The sequence below is a fragment of the Hylobates moloch genome, unplaced genomic scaffold, assembly GCF_009828535.3.
Source record: "Hylobates moloch isolate HMO894 unplaced genomic scaffold, HMol_V3 SCAFFOLD_18, whole genome shotgun sequence".
Taxonomy (NCBI): Eukaryota; Metazoa; Chordata; class Mammalia; order Primates; family Hylobatidae; genus Hylobates; species Hylobates moloch.
The window spans coordinates 71154599-71160598 of NW_026652293.1; the positions used below are offsets into that span (position 1 = coordinate 71154599).

Genomic DNA, 6000 nt, shown 5'->3' on the forward strand with positions numbered 1-6000 from the left:
TAAAAACAACAACAACAGCAACAAAAACACACAGAAGCAAAGCAACAAAGTTAACTAATTTTTGACAAAGATACAGAAGCAATTCAATGGAGAAAACAGAAAACATAACCTTTTCAACAAATAAAAGTCAAGCAATTGGACAAACGTCAAAATGATGACACTTGACATAAAACTTACACCTTATATAAAAATTAACTCAAATGGGTCATAGACTTAAATATAAAACTTAAAATTACAATACTTCTTAAAAAAACATAGGGGAAAATATTAGTGATCTAGGGCTTGGTAAAGAGGTTTTAGACTTGACACTGACAGCATTACACATTAAAACGTGTTAAATTACACCTCATCAAAATTAAAAACCTTTTGGCCTGGTGAAAGCCTGTATAATAGCATTCTCTGGAGAAACGGAACCAATTGTGTGTGTGTGTCTGTGTACACACACACATATATATATATATATGAGTGATTGACCCACACAGTTATGGAAGCTAAGAAGTTCCATAATCTTCCAGTCTACCATGTGCAAGCTGCAAGCCCAAGAAAGCTGGTAGTGTGCTGGTTCTGGTCCAGTCCCAAAGGCCTGTGCACCATGGGAACTAACAGTATAAGTTCCAGTTCAAATCTGAAGGTCTGAGAACATGTAACACCCGATGTCTGAGGGTAAGGGAAGATGGATGTTCTACCTCAAGTGGAAAGCAAATTCACTTCTTCCACTATGAGAGGATGCAGCAATAAGATGGCTATATATAAACCAGAAAGTGGGTCCTCCACAGACACTGAACCTCCCAGTACCTTGATCTTGGATTTCCCAGCCTCTAAAACTGTGAGAAATAAACTTCTGCTGTTTATAAGCCACCAATTCCATAGTATTTTTGTTATAGCAGCCTGAACACACTAAGACAGCTCTTATAAGGAGAATGAAAGTACAAGATACAGATTGGAAAGATACTTGCAAACCACATATCCAACAAAATAGTACTATCTATAAAATAGAAAGAACTCGAAAAATTCAACAGGGCAAAACAAACTATCTTTAATAAACGGGTAAAGACATGAAGAGAGATTATTCAAGAAGATATACAAATGGAAAATAAGCACATAAAAATATCTTCAACATCATCAGTGATCAGGTAAACATAAATTGAAATGATATAGTACACACTTATCAGAATGGCATATTTTACAATCATTGCCACCAATATCTTACCCTTTCTTCCTGCAGGGATCATGTTTTCTTATGCTTTTTTTCCTTCATACAATTTAATAGTAACCTAATAAATACTTGTTGTATGACTGAGTTAAGTAATAGTAAAAATATAGTAAAAAAAAAGGTAGTAAATATAGTAAATTAGTAAATATAGTAAAAAATATAGTAAATATAGTATATTTATAGACTATATATTATATATTTAGTATATTTGTATACTATATATTTACATATTTAGTATATTTATATACTATATATTTACATATTTAGTATATTATATACTATATATTTATATATTTTGTATATTTATATACTATATACTTCTATATTTAGTATCTTTATATACTATATATTTATATAGTATAAAAAATAGTAGTAATATAGTAAAAAAGTAAGAATAAATAGTAAAAAAATAGTAAATTCTATAATTTTCACAATAGAGTAACAGTTGTTCTAATACATTAAAAATACATAGCAAAGTGAATAAAGACAAGTTTCCCTAGCCTGTGTTGCTGCAAGAAAGTAAAACTTTTTCTATTTTCCTTTCTTTTCCCTTTTTGTTTTTTCTTTTTTTTTTTTTGAGGCGGAGTCTCGCTCTGTCACCAGGCTGGAGTGCAGTGGCGCAATCTCAGCTCACTGCAACGTCTGCCTCCCGGGTTCAAGTGATTCTCCTGCCTCAGCCTCCCGAGTAGCTGGAACTACAGGTGCCCGCCACCACACCCAGTTAATTTTTGTAGTTTTAGTAGAGACGGGGTTTCACCATGTTGGCCAGGATGCTCTTGATCTCTGGACCTCGTAATCCACGCGCCTCGGCCTGCCAAAGTGCTGAGATTACAGGCGTGAGCCACCACGCCCGGCCTATTTTCCTTTCTTTATACATTTTCCTGGTCTATGCATTCCACCATCTTGGAGTGTGACATCCAGGCCTGGCAGAGTATGATAATTTACTAGGACCCTGGGCTGCTGAAATCATCAAGAACCAATCCAGCCTAATTTGCCTACTCTGACTCTTATAAGAGTGATAACTGTGATTATGTCTTATATAAGCCACTTTTATTTTCAGTCACTCCTAGCCAAACCTATTTCTAACCAATATCCTGGGCCAGAAAAATAGAACTGGATTTGCCTTTGAAAGATGAATGGAAGGTAGCACCTGTATTAGTTCAGAAACTCATACTTCAGAATATATTAGGAGATGAATTTTATTCTTGAATATTTATAGAACTTCCATACTCCAGATTCCCTGTGAAATAGGAAGTAGAATAAATTCAGTCTTATAATCTTTTGTAAATAGTAACTACTATTAATTTGGGTAAAAAATTGAATGGCACGTCTTCCACTGATTAAAAATAATATCTCGGCCAGGCGCGTTGGCTCATGCCTGTAATCCCAGCACTTTGGGAGGTGGAGGCGGGCAGATCACGAGGTCAGGAGATTGAGACCATGGTGAAACCCTGTCTGTACTAAAAATACAAAAAATTAGCCGGACGTGGTGGTGGGCGCCTGTAATCCCAGCTACTCGGGAGGCTGAGGCAGGAGAATGGCGTGAGCCTGGGAGGTGGAGCCTGCAGTGAGCCGAGATCGCGCCACTGCACTCCAGCCTGGGTGACAGAGTGAGACTCTGTCTCAAAAAAAAAAAAAATCTCAATTATAAGAAACAAAAATTAATTTGTAGACAAGTTCAGTTTTCTGCTAACTTAGACATGATAACATTAAATATAAAAAGTGATCTTGCCTATTATACTTAAATTCTAACAGATCATGTGTTTAAAATCACACAAACAAAAATAAATAAAAACAAAACAGAGACAAAATGTGCAAAACTTGAATAAAAAGAAAGCAGAGACAAAATGTGCAAAACTTGCAGAACTAGAAAGGTAAAAAATTTAAATTCTTGAAGAATGCTAGCGTGTAATTGAAATCAAGCTTCATTAACTCTAATTAGGTTTCCTGCACACGTACCTAAATTTCATTGCATCAGACTTCACAGGTAGGTATACTTTGCAGTAAATGCCTATTCAAAGTTTCCTAACACAACGGTTTAAATTTTAAGTAATCTAATACATTCTATTTTATTGAAATCTATCAACAGAGTACTTTGATGTCCTAGAATATTTATCTTCACAAAATATGCATGATTCACAAAGGCTTAGAAATCCAAAAGCTACAGTTTGCTTTATCATATATTTGTGTTATATTTCCCCTCTTACACAGTCAAAGAAATTATGAATAGTTGGTCAGTATTAATGGTGAAATAGGTAATGTCATGATTAATTTTGATTATGCAATATACCGGAACCATGATTACCAAAAGTGTGAAGTTTTCTTTGCACAGCCTTATTGTTTATTCCATTCTAGTTGCTGTTGAAGTTGTTTGTCTGCCTCATTATAGTATAAACTGCCTGAGAATAAAAGAATGACTCCCTCTTTTTTTTTTTTTTTAATTCCAACAGCTCTTTGACCGCTGCTCTACACAATAAATGCTACACTGAACCAACTTTTTTCTAAGGTAGGAATGACTCTAAAAATGTAAAAACAAAAACCTCAGATTGAATAATTTGCAAAGTTTATTTAAGCATAGTTTATTACCAAGCCCTGCCAGTCCTGCTCACTTCTTTTTAGTAAAGGTGGCCAAAAATGCAGCTCACAGGGGCTAATGTTGAGCTGGTACAGGTGGGTGTGGGGGTACCAGATGTTTATAAGTCATCTTTAACTTTGTGACCCATCAATATCCAAGTTGTGGCAGCTGATCAGCATTAGAATATCACCTCTCTGGTTTATTCCACAAAATCCAACACGGCAATGAAGAACTGCAAACTGGAAAAGGTTAACTTCAATTGAGGGTTAGACCAGTATTTTTACATGGAACGCTTCTAAACGGACATTACTTGCTTAGAAGACAAATAAATAAATAACATCATAGAAATTGCTTAAGTAACAACGTGTGCCTTTTTGGTCCCAAAGCCAAGGTGGCGCATGAGTCTCTGCTGTGTATTCTCCCCAGTTCAAATATAGAGGCATGGAGAGAAAGCTGTGCCAGGCATTAGCAGCAGTTTTATTGTGGAATTAACGTGGAGGAGGCACGTTTTCTGTTAGGTTTCAGCATGGCACTTTACATTTCTAAAGGAAAAAAGAATTAGTAAAGTAGAAGAAATCAGTTAATGAGTACTATAGTTTTAAATTTTAGCACAAAAACAGAGACACTGAGACTAATCTGCAGTTAATTTCAGCATAAATCATGGTAAAACACACCTTGGTGAACGATATCAAAGAGGTATTGGAAGATGAAACAAAACTGTTTAAAGGTCAAAAAATATGTGGCAGAAAGGATCTGCCCTCTAATAGTTGATTATTCCACTAATTCCTTCATGAGGACGAAATAGAGTTAATACCAGAACTATATTTTAGTATTCATAAATTCTGTGTGATTGTGTATGTAAGTACCTTAATAAGATGTAAAATGAGATTATTCTAGCCTCAGTTTTAGCCTAAGCGCTGAGATAATAGTTTCTAACAGGTTTCATATTCCAGAATAAGTTTGAATGAATTTGCTAAGAAAGGTATGGTAGACAGAATAACAGTACCCCAAAGGTACTCACATCCTAATACCTAGAACCTGCGAATACATTATGTTACATAGCAAGGGGAATTACAATTGCAGATGGAATTAATGTTTCTTATCTGCTAACTTTAAGATAGGTATATTATCCTGGATTATCCATGCGGACCCAATGCAACCACAAGGATCCTTAAAAGTGGAAGCAAAAGGCAGGTGAGTGTTAAAGTAGCGCAATGTGTAAAAGACTCAACCAGCCATTGCCAGCTTTGCCAATGGAAGGGGACCATGAGTCAAGGAATATGGGAAACCTCCAGAAGGTAATTTGGGAAAGGAGCCATAGGAAGTGAATATAGCAGTCACCAAGGATTAGTTTTGTTTCTCTGAGTTAGTCACTTACCTGAAGCCTATAAGATAGCTACAGCTTGTTGCAGAAGAATGTTGCAGATATCTAAAAATGATGGTGGAAGATAAGAGGATTGTTTAGAGAGTTGGTTGTCTTCTACTTCTAGCTCAACACTAGTGAGAAAGGGGTCAAAGAAACCTTTCAGGGAATATAATATGTGCCCTCTGGATTTGGGGGACAAGTGAACTATTGTAAGAATCATCTATGAAAACAAATTAGAAAGGAATTGCTAGCACCAGAAGCTGTTTATATTAAAAGCCAGCAATTCCACCAATACATGTAGCCAAATATTCAAGATTTCTCTAAGAACAAATATACAAGCCATGGCAGTAATGCTACCACTGGGCAGCTTTGAAAGTAATTTTCATTCAAAGCCTTTGTCAGTGGAGAAGTTACCTGAGTAATAAGTGATAGAGGTGTACCTTTGGATGCAGAAAGTGGTGGTGCATTAGAAACCAGCCACACAGAAGCACTGCCTCCATCATGGGCATCATGTCAATGGGGCCACTGAAGATTTCTAGAAGATCCCTCAACAAAACGGGTCAATTTCAAACATATGCTACTGCCAAAGGAAATCAATGCTGGATTGCTTTGGTGCTGTTTAAGTCAGTTCTTTCTGGTCTCTTCATTTCTTCATTCTCCCTAGCTCCAACTCTAACTTTGGAGAGAATTAGTTTAATGGTATGATGAGCAAGGTTGTTTCCTATGTCTCTCAGTCCAAATGGTATAAAGGAGCTTCAACATATAGCTCTAATGTTTACAACAGGGTTGAAGAAAGTGGACACATAAAGCCTAGTATTTCATAAGCCTTGAATTTTGGTAGATGTT

At 36.0% G+C, this 6000-nt stretch overlaps 1 long non-coding RNA gene across 1 annotated transcript in view; it reads left to right on the forward strand.

The window, feature by feature from the left end:
- The window catches only part of LOC131381831 (uncharacterized), a 243567-nt gene extending 239870 nt beyond the window's left edge, over positions 1–3697 (forward strand). Inside the window, exon 4 of the long non-coding RNA XR_009210791.1 lies at positions 3664–3697. This is a non-coding gene — a long non-coding RNA (uncharacterized LOC131381831). The remainder of the gene's footprint in view (positions 1–3663) is intronic.
- Positions 3698–6000: the final 2303 nt, after the last annotated feature.